Here is a 22990-nt window from a genome sequence, read left to right on the forward strand (position 1 = left end):
AATGGAATTATACTTTTTTGGGAGGGGTGCTTAAAAGTTTATTTTCTGGAGTAATATTCACTTAATAAGTTGGCCCAGTTCAGTGCAATGTTACTTAATAAAGGTAAAAAAAAATTACAGTTAACTAAAAGAAATTATAGGTACATAATGCCCTCTTGTCTAACGGGGTTGTAGATCAAGCTAGAAATAGGTTTATTAACAGCAAAATATTTGTGCCAAATTTCAACTTTTTGGGCAATAGGTTTTGAAGGTAGGAGCCAAAAGCTGTTTAGAAATAATATTGAGTAACTCACACCACTAAATTCGATTAACTTGAAACTTTGGAATTTTAAATAATTCTAGTATTTTTGAAGGAACCTTCAATGTACTAAAGATCAACTTTCCATGACCACCATACAAGAAGTCAAGAATTAAAAATGTGAAAGCTATCCCTGTCCGTTTTTAATTTTGTTCAAAATTTAATTCCATTAATGTTCCATGTATAGAAATTGTTTGAACATTTTCACAATGTATATTAACCCAGATTGGAGATATCAAAATACAGACCAACTTTCCCTTCGTTATGTTTTTAAAACTGCAATAAATAGTGCTCTAGCTGAAAAAGTAAAAACATTAAGATGTTAAATACATTAGGTCATATTATTACTCTAGGAGCTCTAGCTCTTTGCCACATTCAACTCACAAAAGTTCAAATAATGCAGTTTATTTAAATGGATTTTGTTAAAAAGTATTGCCAATCAAAAAAATTTCAAATCCACAATACCCCATGTTCAGTCAATCTTGTTCCCTGAAGCTACATACCCTAGCCGCTTAGGAAATACTGGTATTGAGAGTATTCTTCAAATTCATTTTATTTGAAGAAAAGATTAAAAGAATAATTATGGCTGGGAAGATTAGATTACCTCAGCTCTCAAGGGTCTCTAGCTCCTGATTCCCCTAAAATAATAAAAATTAAAATATTACAATTTTTTAAGCATTCTTTTCCGGTGTTTCTACTAAAGAAAAAATTAAAATAATTACATCCAAGATGGAAATATCCCTTTGCTCATAAAGAGTTCTAGTCCCTTATCTCCTTTCAAAAAAATTAAAATTATTTTGTATAGTTTTTTTGTCAAAATATGTTTAACCATATGAAAAAATTAACATTCATAATGATATTCATGAGGCTTCCCTTAATCCCAAAAGAACCCTTCCCTTCTAATTTACAAAGATTAAATTATTATAGTGCTCGAGCTCTTTTTCAATATGTGTTCTGTCTTCAGAAAAAGTAAAATAATATAGTATTGTTCAAAAGGTTCAGACCCCTTGCTTTCAAGAAATTCAATATTCCTATCGCACTAAATTAAAAAACAAAGTTGAAATATTGCTAGATCTGAACCCCTTTATTTCAAAACCGTTCTAAATATTTAAATTGAGAAACAGATGTACCAAAAGTGTCTTTCCCCCCCCCCCCTCCAAGTGGTCATAGCCCTTTAACCCCTCATAATTCACAAAGATAGGAATAATAGAATAAGTGAGCTTTTGACAAAGTGTGTTTAACCATCTGGAAAAATTGAAATAGACAATGTTATCCAGAAAGCGCATGCCTCCTTCCTAAAGCCTTTAGCCCCCTTTAAATAAAAGTAAATTAAAGTTTAAAAGTAAATTTATAATATTGAGATGTTTAATTTTGCCTTTTAGAAATAGTCATAATTCTTTATGCCAGTAAAATTTGTAAGTATGTTGAACCCTGTTGCCCATTTATGTTCTCTATATTGCTTAGTCCTCTTCAAAATATACTCGTAAATTAAATTATGTAATATTCAAAGTTTATTTTTCAGATCACACTATTTTTCAAGAATTTGAATAATTCTAAATGATGATGTCAAAGAAACTACGGATTGCTTCTGTCACTATCTTTTGATGAATTGAAAGTTAAATAAATTGTTTCTTTGCTTTTAAATTACCAATTGTGTGAGTTTTCTCATTATTTGCAATCTTTACATGTATATGTGTAAAAAATAAAAAACCAATGCAAACAAGCTCGCTGTGTATCAGTTAATATTTTACTCATTAATTACAACAGAATGCCACTATTATTACAGGATAATAATATTAAACAGTGCCTGATTGTAAAACTCAGTAAATGAGTACTTTAATAATAATAATGAATGTTGCTAGTTTTCACATCAGAAGCCAGCATTCCTCTTATTATTATTATTATTATTATTATTTAAATTATTTGAATTCTCTCTATTTTGATTACAGCTAGTATATGTTATATTATGAATTTATTTATTGAATGCATATTGGATCAATAAACAAGATCAAGAAAAGAGAGGGAACTTAAAACATTGGTTTGAAATGAATTTTCTTTTGTTTACTGTTAAAATTTAACAGGGTTAATAATTTAAATTATTTCATCCATTCTTATTTTGAGGTTTGATTTTAGTTTCACACTTAGGTTCCCTACAACTGTACAATTTACTCAGGAATGGCTACCCAATTTTAATAAAATGATTATCAAACAATCCATCTCAGTTATGTTTTTGACATTAGACTGTTATTATATTTTAACACGCATTTCATATATTTTTATTTACAAAAATATAAATCGCAATAATATTAGAAAGTAACATGGGATCAAAAAATAAATCGATCACTGGATGACTTTTATGAATTTAGGAGTATGATTAATGTGATAATATTGGGAGGTTGGAATTGAGAATTTGGACTTAGTCAGGGTAGTAGGATGGAGGCTTTCAGAAATCTGTACAAATTGAATTAATGATTATGAATGCCCATTTTTCTAAAAAATGATTCACTAGGAATTTTTTTTATTTACCGGTTTATTATTTTTTTATAATTTTTTCATTGTAAGAGTATTCTGAATTTTAAAAAATTTTTATATCGAAAGAAAAATATGTACAGTAACCTGGATCAACAAAAGTATTTTTGAGGTTTTATTGGAAGGTCTGTCGACCTTCACTTTCCAATAAAACCATTTCCAATAGAACTTTTTAGGAGTTTGATAAAAATTCAGGTAGAACAAGAGTTAGATGAAACACTGGAAGAAAATGAAATATTGTTCTTCTTTAAAATAGTCATTCGCTAGTATAGTGTGATTATAATGCATAAAACGTAACCGTGTTTATTAATGTGTGAACATTTTTCTTTGAAAGAATCATACTCGCTATAGTTTTTTAAAACTTGAATATTTATTTATTTATCTAATGATCAGTGCAGAGCTGCCTAGAATGAAATTTATAAATCCTTAAGTTGAAAAAATATACAGAAAAAGAACAGCCGTGACTGAGATCATTCATATTATTTCACACATATACAAATGCACATATGTTAAAAGCCCCTTTAAAGCTATTATGAAACCATTTTTAAGTGAGTGTTATTAACAATAGTGGCACTGGTAAAAAATTAAGAAACAGCTGCATAATTAGTTCTGGAAGCCAATTTTCTTCTAATTTTAAAAATTAGTAACAAATTTTTAACGTATTTTACAAGAGATATTACATTTGAATATATTAACAAATTTGTGAGGAGTGTTTTTCTTTCTGTCATATGAAAATTTAGTAATTATTTAGTTGATCAGATCCTCTGTAAAATAAATTGTTCTTCATTCTAATATTTATAACTGACCATCTACTTAGAAAAGTATGTTTCTTGTTGAGACGCATTTAGTTTGATGACAAAATTGGAAAGCTTCAAAGAGTAGAGAATGAAGGAAACATTCAAGTTCTGTAAAAATAAACAGAACTTGAATGCCTCTTTGTAAATATTCATTAACAAAACAATATTATATTTATCTTGCTACCAAAATATGGATGGAATCAAGATATTACTTGCTTAATTACAGTCGTTAAGTTTAAGTTAACAGCAAAATAGGTGCTACCATACATTGCTGTAAAATTAACATTTCTGATGTAAAATTATTTTAAGTGAAAGATAACAACTTGATAAATAACTGTTAGTACTGATATTATACAAACATTTTAAAATATTGCTTTTTTAATGAATAAATATTTTAATTGGTGTTTGAACTCTATACAACGCTTTGATTAAGTGGATCTAGAAGTTTAAAGCTTGAAGATTAATTTTAATATTAATTCAAGTCCTTTGTTTTATTTTATTTATTTTATTTTCTATTATTAAGTATTTCTATTTAAACATAAATGTTTTTCAGTTAGTGTGTTTTGTTTTAAGCGCTTTAATGTTTTATAGCTTCTTCATTTATAAAGGTTTAATTTTTTTTCTAGTTTTCATTTTTGTAGCTAATCATATAAATTAACCTTTAAGTTTTGTTATTTCTGAGTGCATTTTAAAATTGACTACTAGAATTTTGAAGGTTTTTGATCAGAAGGGGGATGTTCTGATTTCAATCTTCCAATTAAAGAGGAGGTTTTGGTCTAACTATTACAAGCTGCGGGAATTTTCTACTTATGGGATTGTACCCGTTGTGGGAAATTACATTGATTGTAAAATTGATGCGGGTTGGCTGTGACATCTCTCCATTCAAAAATGGGAGAGGAAACACTTGGTGTGATGGCTTCAGTGTCATCAAGTCAAGGAAACGAAAGGTAGCAAAGGATTACAAGCTAATACATGACTTGATAAACTTTATGCAGAATTGTTTGGGTTTGAACTATCGCATGGGGGGATCCTCTGTGTTTTGTACTTCATGAGGTTGAGAATTAGCTAAGGATTTATCTGAGGAGCACGTTGCCTGTATCTTTAACCCATTGTTGCAAAATGTCTACCTTCATTTCTTCAATGTTTTCAGTTTTTTCATCTTCTTTATCCTGGGAAATATTTCCACGATCTCAAAGTTTATTTACAGCACATGTCATGTTTTCTGCATTATTTACTCAAATACTTAGTACTTGCTGTTCATTGATTTCAAATTTGTTTAAAGTTTCTTTAATCTGATTTTTCACATATAATGAGTTATGCCTTCCTTCAGTATCAATAATATCCATTGTTTTTATTTCAGTTTCTTGCTTTTTTTATTCCAAAATTCTACATTGATGGGAAGAAAATTTTTATTTCCATGGGTTGTAAGCATCTAGCTTTAAACAGCGTGATTGTCCTTTTAAAGTTTGTCTTAAATTGATGTGAGTAGACTCTGCTGTGCTTTTTACTAAGTTACGAACAGCATCATGTCCTGTTGGTACACTAAGCTTCTGAGCCATTTCACCAGTAATTTTTTGGAATCCTTTGTTATTTAATGTGAATGTAGTGAGTGGTGTCATACTCATACAAACCATCTCAACAAGTCCCTTGCGGAAAGTATTACTATCCATAGCGATTGTAATCTTCAACAATGCTAAATACGTATCAGTTTTTGGTCGATCAGTTCTGCATTTCTTATGACATGAAAATGCAATGGTAAAATTTTTGTGATTACATTTTTTGTTGCAGTGGATCCTTCTTTTTAAGTAACCATTCCTAAATTTCAGGATGATTGCGCTTCACATGCTGCCAAAGATTGAACATTTTCAACACACTAGTTCCACTTGCCTTGAAGTTGCATTGTATAGATTTGCCATTTATAATGCGTTCCATCTTGTTTATAACTGACGTCTTCTTCCTGTTATCATATTCAAATACGAAAATCTCTTTAAGCTCTTTCGTAAATCGACTGTCTATCAGCAGTGATAGTTTTAAATTTTGGTTTGACACCATGTCTTAAATAATCAAACATTTAAGTGTTTTTATTTTAGAAATAATGCATATAAACAATTGTGCATACAAAATAACCAAATAATAATAATCTTACCTCGGCAAACAAATTAAAAATTACAATTACAATTACAACAAACTGATTGCTAACAGAAATGAACGATTCTCACACTCACAAGCAGGCGCAAAAATAGTTAGGTTATGTATTGCTTGACAAGTTTGTCACATTTTTAATAATACCAGTGTTGTAAACTTAACAAAGAAAAATGAGTCGGTGAGAATGAAAGTGGCGTAAGTCACTTTTTGGCCAATTGAAGAAATTTAGTTTAACATTTAATGGTTTGTTAAAATTTTTATTGAAAAATCAAATGTAAGAAATGAATATTAGTGCTGTTCCTAGTGGTGAATTTCTGTACTAATGACTAAAGCCATTTTCATTCTAAATAAAACAGAACTATGTCAGAGGATTTCACACATCAACTTAACTCAATTTTTAAATTTTATGACTTATGTCACTTCTATTCTCACCAGCTCAAATATTACAAAAATATATACATCGGAGCAGCAAAATACTACAAATTTCCATGTTGCTCCGAGTAAAGATTTGTTGCTCCATGCACCTGCTGCAAAGCCCTGTGTGTAAGGACTGTACTTACATTGTGTGATTTGACATTACTATGTAGGGGGGATAAAAAAATATGGTATTATAGTCAAATACCTTACCAACGTAAGGTAAAGATTACTGTACTGAAATCAACAATACTGATTGCAGTAATGCAAAATTTATTCCATTACTGCAATCAGTATTTATCTGAAATACTATCGCAAAACATTTTGACGAGTACATTTATGTCTTTCATTGTGTAATAAATGGGAGTTTTATTATAATTGGATATTTAATGTTAGGTCGTCTAAATACTGATTGCATTTACTTCAGTGGTATAAGATTAGAGATAAAAATCATGGGAATTAAAATATAGAAAACAGGGCTTGTTAGCAGTAAATATTAAATAATACATTAATCACCTTTTTGCTGACTAGAATTAAAACATTAAATAGTTCTGAAATACTGTAAGTATGTTTTCTTACATCAGAATTAGAAATAAACACTTTATCGATGAAGAAGGAAGCATTTGGAAAAATATAGTTAAAAGAAGAAACAGACTTATAGGCCACATATTAAGTCAAACTGGAATAGTCGCTTTAATATTAGAGGGTCAGATAGAAGGAAAAAATTGTGCAGGCAGGCAACATTTGGAATATGTAAAACAAACTGTTAGGGATGTAGGATGTAGGAGGTATACAGAAATGAAACAACTAGCACTAGATAGGGAATCTTGGAGAACTGCATCAAACCAGTCAAATGACTGAAGACAAAAAAAAAATTGTAATTTATAATAAATATAAAAATGAATTAGTGTTACATATAAAACAAACTGGTAATGTTTTCATCTACTGTAAATTTTTAATTTTACTTCATTGGCTTAAATAAAATATATATATAATTTAATTTTTTAGTTGAATTTTCACAGAGAAAAAATACATAATATTCAAGATAAGAATATTCAAAATGTATACATTAATTTTAAAAGCATAAATAAATCATGTTATCTATTTATGAACTTAAATTTATTTTATGGATTGATCATTTTCCAAAAGAATTAGTTGTTAAATTATAATCATCTAATGCTTAAATTGATTTGGAGGTTTGATAACTGCCATTATGTACACAAATGTCATACTTTATGTACCACCTTTATATTGTATTTAAACTGTTTAACTATGTTACTATAATGATAAAATTGCATTTTTAACACATATTATACAAAAAGAGTGCACACACATATATCACAAAAGAAAAATTCAGCTTCTTCAATAATTTTTGGTCTATCTATGAAAGCTGTAGTTACTGAATTAGTTAATGTTACTTTGAGATGTTGCAGAAGAAGATGTTGAAGAGATGTTGCATTTCTGAGCGGTATATTTTTTAATTTTTTCAAAGAAAGCAGTACACTTGAAAACAATGAAATATTATACAATTACTTAAAAATGTAATATGACCTACAGGATTAATTTGTCTTGTTAATTGTAATATTAGTTTATCTGTTATACTACTCATGTTCTTAGAAATTATACTTTTGTTATGGATTTAAAAAATCCACAAACTTATTTAGTTTCAACGGCAGTTCTATATTAAACATTAAAAGTTCTATGACATAAGAAAAATTGGTTGTCCAGAGGTAACGTATTCAGTAATCTATATGTAGTCTTGTGAGAGTGAGGAATTAATTATGTTTTCAGTTGGCCATGGATCGTAATCTCCATGTGCTAGTAAGAGAGAATTTGGGTTTAAATCTGAACCTATTGGGATTTGAATTGTCAGCTGTCTATCCTAGAGCTCTAGGTTCTTGCATTTCATTTAATGCAATACATTACAAGCTCATTAATGATACCTGAAATGAAAACTGTACAGTGCTGATTGATGGCATTACTGATTTTATGGGGAATCAAACAATTATGGTCATAGATATCTTGTAAATGTGATGCATTTCACTATCTCAGAAAAAGAAAGGTAACTTTGATTTATGTTATACATTGGTATAACTTATGAGGTTTCATCTGTTAATCTGGTTATAAAAGTTAAAAAAAGAAAGATAATGCAAGTAGTAGATGAATGTAAAAATATAAATTTCCTTTTATGCGGCTGTATTACTTTTTCTACACTCACCATGGGATCTACATGAATTAGAGGGGAATGTAAATATTATCTAAACAAATAACATTCTTGTTATAAAATTGGACTCCACAAATAGTTACAGTTATGAATAGTTCAAAAACAAAAACAGCCAGTGCACTGAAACTTTACTAATTCAGGACTAATGGAGTGTGAGTATTGAGTATGAATTACTGTGAGTTCGAATCAAAATGTTTTAAATAGTAGTTTATGAAAACATAGAATTTACACATAATAACATAATTATAACATAAAACATACTATTTATATATAAAACATAGTATTTATATAAACATAAACTGCTTTAAAAAGTATATTCTTTAAAGAATTAGGACCAGTAGTTTAATTATTGTATTTGTACAGACCAACATTTTAAGATTAAAATTTTATATATATATACATTGTATTTGATGATATTGATTTGAAATTATTTATCTACATTCTGATCATATCTATTTTTATTTAAAAACGTGCTGCCATCTGTTGCCACTTTTATAAGAGTGTCATCTTCATAATTCTGTCTGAAAGTTCATCAAGTTGGAAATTTTTTTGTATTTATATATTTATAAAAGCCAAGTCCAAAATGTCCAAATTTTTGCTATTATTATTAAATTCAATTTTTTGATTTCCACCTATTTCCAAATTTGTCTGAAGATCAGATACAGAATGTTTGTTATTAATAAGGTAGTCAGTAACATTAGATAAAACCAATTTGCCATTTTTTAATTTCTAATCTGTTCTAAAAATCTATTAGTTTTACCCACACACACATATTTATATATATATATATATATATATACAGAGTGTGACCACTCTGTACAAGTTTTTTGTCAAACATAACACCAAAGATCTTGGGATTTAGATTCTTCCAGGGGTTTCTTCCTCTCCTACCTGATTTAGGAAAAGAATTCTTCAGCGGTCTATCTTGAAAAGAAATTTTAGAGAAATTAAAGGGATAGATTTGATTTCACTTTTTTTGTGGAATGCCCAAGTGAATTTTAAAATAACTTGTGGGGCCTTTTTCCAAATTTGACATCATCAGTGAAATTTATGTTCCTAATGTTAAACAAGCTAACTCAAGTGCAAAGATATTAAAGAGTAGGATTTGAGTGAAAGAGTAGTATCATTTAAAATACCACTTAGCATTCCTTGAATGTTGAGCATTGTAATATTAATTTTTACCTTTATTTTATGGACTTGCAAAAAATTATGACAATGGTTCTTTCATTGATGAAGACACTTTTGTCATCATTTAGTGGTGCAATATTTTACTGTTTTTCCAATCGATTGCTTGGATTCATTCAAAATCATCTTGTTCAAAAATAGTTCTGATAACAGGAATTATCTACACGCTGAAGTGAGGATTCTAACATAGATTGGTTCATACTCAGTTATCACATGGTATTGTTGGAATCCCTTTTTCAATAATATGTCTGTAATGCTCTCCAAATGTTTACATTTTTCAATTTGTAATTTATATAATTTTCATTTCTTTCTTAAAAACTTCCAAGTTTACTTTCATTTTAAAATGACAGAAGTGTTCCCTTGTTTCATGTGTAGAAGGAAACTTAAATGTACTAGAAAATGGTTTCTTGAGAGCTCTTTACCTACAGTCAATATGCGGTAGGTGAGACAATGATTAAATTTAGTGAACTAAGGATGTACTTTATTAAGTTGGTGTTTTATCCTTGTTATGTGTACTAAGTATGCCTTCTAAAAGCTCTTTGAAAGTGTCTGGTATTAAAGTTTTCTCCAGCAGTTATAAAATACCTGAAATCAGAAACAACTGTGGCAAGTTCTCAGCCTGTAATGCCCTGGGACTGGACAGAAATATTTAAAATCTTTTCAAATGAAAAAGACATATGAGTAGCTTATAAGTTGTATTTTATATTTTTAGTAGATTTAAATTGTGTGTTGTGAATGAATGTGGAAACACCTGCACCCTCTTCCATCATTTTGTGTTGAGTTGGACACAGAATGTAATTAAAATTTTAATTATTTACTGAGAGCTTTTGGTAAGACTTTTTCTTGCTTGTCTACAATCTCAATTTTGTTCTTTTCATCTGAAATGAACAAAACTTTGAAATTTTCTTGTTAAAAGACTTTAACTTCGTCCATTACTAAAAGATTTTCTTTTTACAGGTTATTTTATTCTTAGCTAAGCCACTGACCTTTGTTTTCTTTCCTCCTTGTCTGCAAGTTTTGTTTTTGCTGAAAGAAGCATGTAATTTCTATTACTTATTTATAAATAATTTTTAGTCGATTTTAATAAATTATAATAATTCAAATTAAATTAATAACAGTATTTATGCCCTTTATCTACAGTAAGTTGTTTCAGTTTTTCATTAATATAATTAATTAGTGAAATTTTAGTTATAACTGGCATTATTTAATTTTTTTTCTTTCTATGAGTAAAGAAAATCTTTATATAATAAAAAAAAAAAAAAGCGTTTTAGTGGATTTATGAAATTTTATTCAATGTAAAATTAAATTACATAATTTTTCTGATTTACTATTTAGTAATAAAATCGTGCAATATTTTGATTAATTAATTTGTTTTTTTATCATGATACAAAAGAAATTATAAAATTTATCATTTTTTACTTTAGTTTCTAGATCAATAATTGTTTTGTTGAATATCTGATTTTTTCCCTTAATGTCCATGTTGCAATCTGTTCAACTAGTGATCAATAAGCAACCCCCTTAATGGCCCAATGAGATGAGATGAGATGAGGATGATATGTATGACATGTAAATTAGGTGCAGTCTTGTTACAGACAATTCCTGAGACATGTGGTTAATTGAACCCTAACCACTAAAGTGCACCAGAATCCGCTGTCTAATATTCAACTTCACATAAAATCAACTATCTTTTACCAGAATTTGAACCTCAGAACCATCAACTTTAAAAAGTCAGCTGTTAAATAACTGATTTGCGACAAGCTAACCGCTAGACTAGCCCGAAGGGTTAAATATTTAATGTGTATATAACTCAAAATAAATTAATATGAATTATATAACACTTTATGATGCTATGTGATGTATCAATATTTCATTAACAGTAACTCAGAATAGAGAGCTATTTTCTTTAAAAAAAAAAAAAAAAAAACATTAATATTGCTAAAAAATTTTTTATTTTATTTCCTTAAATTTATTGAGGTTGTTGCTGACATTGTTGTTGCATGTTCTTGTGCATTTACAGCCTGTTCTTTTTAAAAACAATCGGTGCAAGAGAAAAGAATTCTTGTACCCGATCAGGCTTGGCAATATAGAATCACCTTGATCTTCTTTTGTAGAAACTAAAAAAGAAATAATTTGTAAAACATAGCACTAGTTATATAATTGGCAATATGGTTCAAGCTTTGTTTAATATAGCAATAAAAAATAAGAGTTGTTTATTTCGCAGTACGTCTAATACATTACCTAATATTTTAGGTCAGTTCATCCATTCCTTAACCCACCGGGTTGGTCTAGTGGTTAACGCGTCTCCCCAAATCAGCTGATTTGGAAGTCGAGAGTTACAGCGTTCAGTCCTAGTAAAGCCAGTTATTTTTACATGACTTTGAATACTAGATCGTGGATACCGGTGTTCTTTGGTGGTTGGGTTTCAATCAACCACACATCTCAGGAACGGTTGAACTGAGAATGTACACGACTACACTTCATTTACACTCATACATATCATCCTCTGAAGAATTATCTAAGCGGTAGTTACCGGAGGCTAAACAGGGAAAAGAAAAAAAAGTTCATCCATTCCTTTAGTTTCTGATTCATAAAAATTAAAATTAGTACATTATGATAACTAAACAGTAAGAGCAATGCGATTATTTGGAAAACAGGAAATATATATCTCTTTATATTTCATTATTGATGATGTAAAATACTTGGCATTGGCAAGGCAATTGGTTGATATAGCAGATTGAAAATACAAGGAGATTGTAAAATATACTCCGTAAAATATCGATTGAGACTTTGTTATTCTTTTAATATAATTGATATTATAGTAATTAATTATTTCAAAAAGTTAATATTAAAATATAGTGTCATGGTCGTTATTTGCGACGACTTAAGTGTTAATATATAAATGTAAAGGTGAAAAAACCCTCTTATCGATATTTCAACGAGGTTTAGTTTAAGCTATTTCGATATATCGTTTTCATTAGAAAAATACTACCTCATAGACAGAAGCTTCGGATGTTTGATTTGTTTCAACTTTGTTGACAGTAAATGGATTATAAAAAAATAAATCCTAAAAAGTTGCAGAAAAAATATAATTTAACTGCTTTAGGACTGTTTTTCCAGCTGGAAACAGCGTAAAATCATCTGTTGTAGTTTATGTTACAGTTACCGAAGGTAAGCGATCTTTCTCTAAATAATCTAGCCTATAAGGAATTAGAATTCTCTGAAATTGAAATGCCTGATTTGTTTGTTGTATGTTTTTGAAGTAATTCTATTGTGTGTTATTAAAATAACTCGTGTTTCCCTAAGGAGAGGATGTTAATAGCGATAGTTCTGAATACTTTTATTTCGTTAAATTACTTGTTAGTCATCAGGCTTATGATTTTTTGAAGATTTTCAATCATTTGATTGGTCGATACACTTACTTTCTACTATCTGTGACTCTCTTAGCCAAAGCATTCCTATCGTGTGGTATATTCTCAATTTTCTGTTTAATATATTTCAATCTCTATCTCTGTGCTGTTGTACCTTCTGAACTTCCTTTGTGAATTAAATTCAATGACTGGGTGCTTTAAATATATGGCCTACCACCCTTGCTTTTCTTTTTACAGGATTCTGCCCCAAATTTGCCGTAAACCCATCATCTTGTATTTTACTAGTCCATCTTATTTTTAACATTTATGAAATTTGGTACTTACGTATTAACGCCACCACAGCTACAGCTTTATTTAAAAACAAACTAGTCAATCGGATTTCGGTGGAAAATGGGCCGATATAGAGTTTAACATAGATTCAAAACAGTCTCTTTATTAATTTTAATAAATGGTTATTTATATAATTTAACCAAACTTAACCTACGCTCGCTTCGCTTGCTAACCTTGACTAATTAACTGGAGTGTTTTGATTCTTTAAATAATAAATAATTGCAATAATTACTGAATTTATTAAATAAATACTCAAAAAATTACGGTGTTAATTATTCAAGGTTAGCGAGCGAAGGTTAAGTTTGGTTAAATTATATTTATAAAATAAGTAAAGAGACTGTTCATTTTCCACCGAAATCCGATTGACTACTTTGCTTTTAAATAAAGCTGTAGCTGCGGTGGCGTTAATACGTAAGTACCTGAAATTTTCATTTTGGAAATTAAATTAAAACTTACTGATTAAATTCAGTGGTTTTTTACATATATATATATATATATATATATATTGCTCATTGTTGTTTATCCCAGTATTTTATTTATTGGAGAAATAACTTATTCTAATAGATTAGATTTCTTAGCACCATCTAAAAAACAGCACATTGCTAGGGATGTGATCAGTGTATGTTAACACATTCTCTAAAATTGAAGTAGTTCATTTGGACATTATTCATAATTCCTCTTTGTCAGCAAGTTTTGTTTTTGCTGAATCATGTAATTTCTATTACTTATTTATAAATAATTTTTAGTCGGTTTTAATAAATTATAATAATTCAAATTAAATTAATAACAGTATTTATGTCCTTTATCTACAGTAAGTTGTTTCAGTTTTTCATTAATATAATTAATTAGTGAAATTTTAGTTATAACTGGCATTCTTTAATTTTTTTTTCTTTCTATGAGTAAAGAAAATCTTTATATAATAAAAAAAAAAAAAAACGTTTTAATGGAGATTTATGAAATTTTATTCAATGTAAAATTAAATTACATAATTTTTCTGATTTACTATTTAGTAATAAAATCGTGCAATATTTTGATTAATTAATTTGTTTTTTTATCATGATACAAAAGAAATTATAAAATTTATCATTTTTTACTTTAGTTTCTAGATCAATAATTGTTTTGTTGAATATCTAATTTTTTCCCTTCATGTGCATGTTGCAATCTGTTCAACTAGTGATCAATAAGCAACCCCCTTAATGGCCCAATGAGATGAGATGAGATGAGGATGATATGTATGACATGTAAATTAGGTGCAGTCTTGTTACAGACAATTCCTGAGACATGTGGTTAATTGAACCCTAACCACTAAAGTGCACCTGTATCCGCTGTCTAATATTCAACTTCACATAAAATCAACTATCTTTTACCAGAATTTGAACCTCAGAACCATCAACTTTAAAAAGTCTTTATCATTAATATTGCTAAAACTTTTTTATTTTATTTCCTTAAATTTATTTAGGTTGTTGTTGCATGTTCTTGTGCATTTACAGCCTGTTCTTTTTAAAAAAAAATCTGTGCAAGAGCAAAGAATTCTTGTACCTGATCAGGCTTGGCAATATAGAATCACCTTGATCTTCTTTTGTAGAAACTAAGAAAGAAATAATTTGTAAAACATAGCACTAGTTATATCATTGGCAATATGGTACAAGCTTTGTTCAATATAGTAATAAAAAATAGAGTTGTTGTAGATATTTTATTTCTTAATCGCTTTTTCTTTTTTTAAAACTCACAAAACTACAGTTGTTACTGAGATTAGTCTTCAAAAACTGGAAAACTAAAAAAAAGGTATCTTTCTTGACTACTTTTTAACGTTACTGATTTTAGCTGTGTGTAAAACACACAAAAGATTGCAAAAGACGCCCTCTCAATTGTCTTTTCCTACATTCCTTACCAGTTTTGAGTATTACCATCAGTGTTTTTAAATTGCAACATATTGGTTTTGTAATTTATAACCATAAAATGACATTTTCATCAATAAACTGATCATATAAAAATATGGAACATTTTCCTCTTTACCTTTCATCATTAGTGTTCTACTACCTTACATAAATTAGTAGTAGTAATACCTTGTTATTTTCATTTAAAGAATCATCTACTGTAGCGTAGTTTCATCGGACAGGGATTTAATTGCAATAAATAGTACTTGTTCAAAGTTAAAATATTTCCTTCATTATTTAAGTTGAGATCTCTGGTAACATTAAAAAGTGAAAATATATTTTTTATTTGAAGACTAGTAAAAGGTTTTGAGAGTATAACGTTTACACGTGCCTGCTTCTTAAGTTCTTTTATTCTAATAATATGTATTGTAGTATTACTAAAAGTAATTTGTAATTTTTAAAAATAGAAAAGTTAAGACAAAAGATTACATGATCGTACATAGAAAGTGTTATTTTAAAGGAATGTTGAAGTGGACTGCCATTTTGTGTAGCAGATGTATATTATAATAATATTACTATTACAATTAAATATCGAAAAAGTATGTATGTTCACATATGTTTGAACGATAAGAAGTTTAACTAATTGCTAAGTAAACTTAATAATTAAATTCTTTATTTACTTATGTAGTTAAAGTTCTGAATGACTTCCGACATGAAATGTTTATAATGATTAATTAGCAGCGATTCTAACAACTTGTCTATTTCATGGATTAAGTTATAACTAATTAGTGATGTAGCAGGACACATCCAAATTCAGTTTGTATCCAGTTTAATGTATCATTACTTTTCTATATTCATGTTACCAGTGTTCTTGAACTGGTCACGATTTAATTAATTGATTTATATAACAAATGTCAACCTGAAAATTGGTGGCTACCAAGGTGATCACTGTTTTATTGTAACTAAAAAATACGTTGCTGAATAATCTTAAATTTAAAAAAATATAATTGTAGTTACATGAGCTAAGTAATTTATATTTCATTAATATTAATATAGTATAAGGATTCATTTATTTAGCTCATATTATGTGAAATAATTACTATTGATTATAGTCATATAGCATATAGTTAGAATAGATCTATCTATTGCACAGATACTGGAAATGATTCACACCATCGCTTTTGGTGATGGAAATAATATATTGCTTTCAATCTTAATGTAAATTAGTAATAAATTAAAGATTTGCAGGCTGGAAATTGTTTTATTTATAAAGCAATGTTAAAAAAAGGGTTAAATCTTTATTATTGTAATATTCTAGAATTACATTTATCATATAGTAGTAAGTAATGTGAAGATAATGAGCTTTCTCATTCATATCAATCATTCCTACCCTATCCGGCTTCAAAATGAGAAAAAGCTTTTTCAGATCTTCACAGTTTCAGAAACCTCCATGCCTGCGTCTGAATAGAGGCAGTATTGACCTCAGGATGTTTCCTAGAAACAAATTAGGAATTTCCTGCTCTCCAGAAAATAAATGATTTAATGTATGTAATTCTGCAGTATTTGCAGTACAATACTCCCAAGTAAGATGTCAGAGAATATGAGTTATTTTACACTTAGTGACCTTCATGTAACAAACCGCTACATTATCCTCAACTCAATACACTGTGGATACTGAAAGATTCATATTTCCTTATGTATTAATAAAGCAAGAGTACTTTAAAGTACAATGATGTGTGATTTTTAGACATGATGGTGAGGAATAATTGCATTATTTAATTAATAGGGGCTCTTAGATATAAAATAATGATAGTTTTAAATGGCCGCCACATATTTGTTTCTAGAAGTAACAGTTATTACTGATAATTAATATCAATCAACTAATTAAAATACTATTACTAATAATAATAGTATCAGTGTTAATTAAGTATTTAAACATTTCACATATAAACATATAAATGTTTAACTTGATTGGTAAGTAAAGTATTTAATTATTATGTTTAATTAAATTTCCTGTTATACAAACATATTCAAGCATTACATGTTTGAATTCAGTTCAATGGAAATTAGTTAATTGTGACAGGATTAAACTTGAAAAAAAGCTTAGTTTTTCAACTACTAAAGTATTGTAATTAATTTTTTGCCAAAGATGTGTTGTTTTCTTTACCTAAATAGAAGAAATATCTAAGTATTAAGAAATGAGATTTCTGGGCTAAAATAATATTTTTTCTGGGTGCTGCCCCAGGACTCATAGTTTGATAAATCAGATACGTAAAGGTTGTAATATTTTATTTCTGCTAAGCAAATGATCCCAGATATTTGGAGTCAGCATTAGTTTTACAAGGTTAATTTTTCTGCTTTATGTCACCCTTTCTCTATGGCTTGTAATAGTTGATTAAAGAATAAAAAATGAAATATTGATAGCAATTTTATTAGAAATTTTACAATTATGTTTCATTTAAGTTCTAAAATGAGCTTATCGTATTGTATTACTTACATAGACAATTATTATTTTAAAATCAGTCTTAAAATAAATTTTAGTTGTAAATTACAAGAATATATCTCATATTTTTAACTTATAGTCAGGTTTAATTTATCCATTAGCAGATTGACAATATAAAATTTAAAAAAGTATACTTTATGCCTATACTAAAAACGTGGCTTATCATAAATATATCATATTGAAAATTATGACTTGCAGAACTAAATAATAAATTACTATACATATGTAATAAATTAGATCTAACTAACATTAAGTAAAATTTTTCTTTCTTTTATTTTTGTTTATATTTGTACAAATGATTAAATCTAAAATTCCTAAGGTTCATCTATAAATATACTTAAATAAAATTTAAAAAGTTGTTTAATCTAATTCCTATCTTAGATCTTAAACTCTATATGAGCAACATTCTCTAAATGATGTACGTTACTTATTTTTAATTTATTTGAGAATTATGGTACCTAAACACTAAATACTATGCGCACTGACTTATGATTTCTGACCATTTTGTTTAAACGATGGTGTTTGGTCAATGAAACTGTTTGCTGGTGGGGACGAATTAGGAACTGAATCTTTTATGAGATCATCTTTATCGATACTTAGTACCGGTATATTTTGCTGCCTTGTTAAATTTCTTTGGAAAAGAGGTGGTATATTCCTTTTGATAAGTCGGTAGGATGAGGTAAAGTAAATCGAAGCTTATCCCAAAACCAAGGTCACCCCATTTTAGGTATGTGCTCATTGATACATATGCTTTAAGTTCAGGATCTAAATTATCAGCCGGGCCAACATCACCGTAAAGTATGACAATTACTCTTGCTCTTCCCATACTCAACGCTTGGGAATGTGCTGTTTTGAATTCCATTTTCCCCCAAACACTTTCTAGAAAGTTAGGTGACAACACAACAATAGTTCTACGTGAATATTCAACTGACCGTGCTATTTGACTTGGTATATAATCACCTATAATCCAATCTCTATAATGTAAATGTAACTTAAATTTAGGGGTGCCATTCTCTAGCCCTGGAACCAAATGTTTTATCGCAAAATCTTCATCTCGATGAGAATAACTTATGAAACCATCATACAGCTTATCACGATCTAGTTCATCTTCAGTAACAAGCCAAAGAAACATCTGATGTGCATAAAGCCAAACTTTTATTTCTTGATTATATCGATAGTAGAGAGCTATAAGAAGACCTACTATGAGCCCAAGAATAGCCGTAAGAATGCTAATAATAATTATTACGCCTGCTGTAGATGTGGGACAAATTTCATTTACTGTTAATTCTGATATAGATTTTCCTCCCAAGCAAGTTACATTATTCAGATTGTCGATCTGAAATATAAAAACAATAGACAGATTAATAATCATATTTAAAAGATATTTAGACAGAAAAAATCTTGTAAATTAAGAAGTCATTTAATAAAAATCAAGTTAATCAAATGAATTATATATCGCTATAAACTTAGTTATTTTCAAAAGATATAATTTGTGATTTTTAAATAATTTTTAAAATTATTCTTTATAAAAAAAAACATATACTTACTAGAAGTCATCCACAAAGGACATTAAAGTTCGGTTTTTGGTGGTCAGTTTGTGACCATTTTAGGAGATAGTCAGTTTAACACTAGTAAAATGCATTCTACGTTTTACTAATGTAAAATCATTTTACATTTATAAAACTTCCTATGCGTGCACTGACTTATGATTTCTGCTGATTTTGGCTAACCATTTTGTATAATTGATTGTGTACTCGATAAAAATGTTTACCGGTGGGGATAAATTAGGATCTCAACCTTTTATGAAATCATTTATACTTTAAACCGGTGTATTTTGCTGCCTTGTTAAATTTCTTTGGAAAAGAGATATTTCTAGGCAGTGTATGTTTCTATTTGAACTCTCCTAATGTGCCATAGGCTTGGGGTTCATGTCTAAGCCAGCTATAAATTTTGAAAAACTGTACCTATAAAGCAGCTTGTCGTGATTGACTGACTTGACTGATAACTGATTTATCAATGCCCAACAAAACTAGTGAAGATAAATTAATGAAAAATTGTATTCAAGTTTTTTTTATACTGTGTAAGTGCACATTAAGAAAGGATTTTTTTAAATTCTGGGTTTAAAGGGTTAAAATGGAGTACAATGAAATTTTTACTATTTTTTTAATTTCTCAGTAACAAATGAAGATATCAACTTGATTTTTGGCACGTGAACTTATGTGTGTGTGTAATTATCTTCATGTGAATATCTAAAAAACCAATTTTTAGATTTTTTGCAAAGGGATGAAGAAAGTTAAAACAATTTTGAAAAATGATTCCAAATTTTTCCCATTTCTGATTAGACAATATATTAAGTAGATTTGGGCTTGCAATTATTCTTCAGATAATTTCTAAAGATCATTTTTGGTGTTTTTTTTATTTTCGATTTTTTAAGGGATTTGTTCGTGTACTATTGGTAGCTCAACCAATAGCCACGGTTACTGTAGTGCGACCCAGCTGGCTGCACCTGCCTCCAGTTACTTGGCCAAAAAACACTTAAGAAAAATAAGAAACAAAATATGATAACCTCCTAGTGGTGTTTGTAGGGTAATACTAAGAACCAGACTAAATATGGATGGATATAACTACTATTTTTAAGATGAAGGCTGACTATTTTGAAATCCACACTCTTCAAATCGCTCAGAGTTTTGGGTCCTGTACTGACTAAACTGTGCTTTGAAGAAATTTACCTACCATATAATGATATTTTTTTGTAAACTGAACGAGGTTTAAGTTTTATTTATCAGTATTATTCTCGCAAGCATGAGGATATCGAAGCACATTGGGGGTCCTGGCTAGATGATTGGGTAAGAAAAGTGAGCCCTGACCAGCTAGTTTTTTTTTTTTACATAATCTTATTCCAACTTATACCCGAGTAAATAATTGCAGTTAATTTATTCAGTCCAGTAAAAATGATGGTGTCTTTTCTTAATTTGAAGTTTTAGTCCAGTACCTTTGATTTCCTACATTAACTAATGTAAGAATTCAATTTTTATTTTAAGTACATTTTCATGAAATTCAGTAAATTTCAATATACTGTTATAAAATATTTCTCCAGACTAAAGGAAATATTTATTAAATATAAGGGTTCATTATGAATTTGTGTAATTTTTAATTACTGATATGGTGATACGATCACAAATCTATTGCTTCTTAATGTTTAGAGACTATAACTGACTCTACTTCATTTTATAATGGTTATTTTTTTATTTGACTTTTTTCTGGGTGAAAAACGCTTCGGCATTATCGTCACCTGAATTTTATACTGATGAGTCGATTCTGTTCTCATATGCAATATTTTGATCAAGTTTTATGTAAATCAGATCAAACTATGAAAAAACATCCCCTGTTACCATCTTTCTCTATTTCATCACATTCTGTTTTCAAATAAAGTTTTGTTTTTATTAAGTATTTTTAGTAACTGTAATTATTGTGATAGTTTCAGGAAAGACTTCTTACATTTCTGGCCTCAGAAAATATCCATTATAATTTTTTTTTGTGTAAATTTACCTTAATGTTTGGTTTTGAAGTAGCTGAATGATACATATTCAATATCCAGTGTTTATTTTCAGAAGTTTTATGACAAATCTGTGTCGATTACCACCGACAGTACGATTAAGAAATTTATTCCCTCTTGGTTATATCAGTCAAGAAATGTCAAGGCTAATCCACCCTTTGTTTTCCTCATTCATTGATCAGGGAAAGTCATCATACAAAACTTATTGTACCGATAATGTTCAATAAAAATTATGTATATGTGAAATTTTGAAATCTAATGAATGAGATGACCTTCATATTTCATCAGTAATGATTTGTCTAACCCTTACAAAATTTCAGTGTTGATTTTTTGCTTCAGTTCTTTAATACAAGAAAAGATCATTCAAAACAATCTCTTTTCAGTCTGATAAATTTCAGTGTAGCTTTATTGAATATGTTTTATTAATTCTCACATTTTATTTATATTCTTATCACCATATACTTTACCTATATAAATTTTTATAGTGTGAATTTTTCTTGCGTTAAAATTTAATTACAATTCATGTTTGGCCAAATTTTTTTATATTTTCAATAAATATTAAAATTATATTGTATTGTATTAAAATATTATATTGTGGAGCTAAACGGGAAGTAATTGAATTATCTCATTGGTGGAAGCATAACCAACAAGTGTAAATGTTATTTTCTTTCTAAACAACTTTCATTTTATACAAAATTTCTAATTTCTCTCAACTTAATTGCTTTTAATTATTCAAAATTTAATTTTATGATTCTCACATTGCCTTTTATTTGGAGTGAAGACAAGTAATTCGTTTTTCTTAGACAAGTTTTTTTCTTAACTTTTTTAGAAACGTAGTTTTATACCATTTTTTTTTTTGTCTTCAGTCATTTGACTGCTTTTATGCGGCTCTCCAAGATTCCCTATCTAGTGCTAGTCGTTTCATTTCAGTATACCCCCTACATCCTACATCCCTAACAATTTGTTTTACATATTCCAAACGTGGCCTGCCTACACAATTTTTTCCTTCTACCTGTCCTTCCAATATTAAAGCGACTATTCCAGGATGCCTTAGTATGTGGCCTATAAGTCTGTCTCTTCTTTTAACTATCTTTTTCCAAATGCTTCTTTCTTCATCTATTTGCCGCAATACCTCTTCATTTGTCACTTTATCCACCCATCTGATTTTTAACATTCTCCTATAGCACCGCATTTCAAAAGCTTCTAATCTTTTCTTCTCAGATACTCCGATTGTCCAAGCTTCACTTCCATATAAAGCAACACTCCAAACATACACTTTCAAAAATTTTTTCCTGACATTTAAAGTAATTTTTGATGTTAACAAATTATATTTCTGACTGAAGGCTCGTTTCGCTTGTGCTATTTCGCCTTTTATATCGCTCCTGCTTCGTCCATCTTTAGTAATTCTCCTTCCCAAATAACAAAATTCTTCTACCTCCATAATCTTTTCTCCTCCTATTTTCACATTCATTGGTACATCTTTGTTATCTCTAATACATTTCATTACGTTTGTTTTGTATTTGTTTATTTTCACGCAATAGTTGTTGCGTAGGACTTCCATCTATGCCGTACATTGTTTCTTCTAGATCCTTTTTACTCTCGGCTAGAATTACTATATCATCAGCAAATCGTAGCATCTTTATCTTTTCACCATGTACTGTTACTCTGAATCTAAATTGTTCTTTAACATCATGAACTGCTAGTTCCATGTAAAGATTAAAAAGTAACGGGGACAGGGAACATCCTTGTCGGACTCCCTTTCGT

General features: G+C 28.8%; 1 protein-coding gene and 1 long non-coding RNA gene across 3 annotated transcripts in view; one reads left to right on the forward strand and one right to left on the reverse strand.

The window, feature by feature from the left end:
* LOC142324157 (uncharacterized) overlaps positions 1–22990 on the forward strand; it is a 70708-nt gene that overhangs the window by 39232 nt on the left and 8486 nt on the right. The window lies entirely within an intron of this gene.
* Positions 10536–12124, reverse strand: LOC142322998 (uncharacterized). Its single transcript, XR_012755991.1, has 2 exons — positions 11831–12124; positions 10536–10618 (listed from the first exon to the last, which is right to left on the reverse strand). It is a non-coding gene; the product is annotated as an uncharacterized LOC142322998 (long non-coding RNA).

Source organism: Lycorma delicatula, chromosome 4 (assembly GCF_047948215.1).
Source record: "Lycorma delicatula isolate Av1 chromosome 4, ASM4794821v1, whole genome shotgun sequence".
NCBI lineage: Eukaryota > Metazoa > Arthropoda > Insecta > Hemiptera > Fulgoridae > Lycorma > Lycorma delicatula.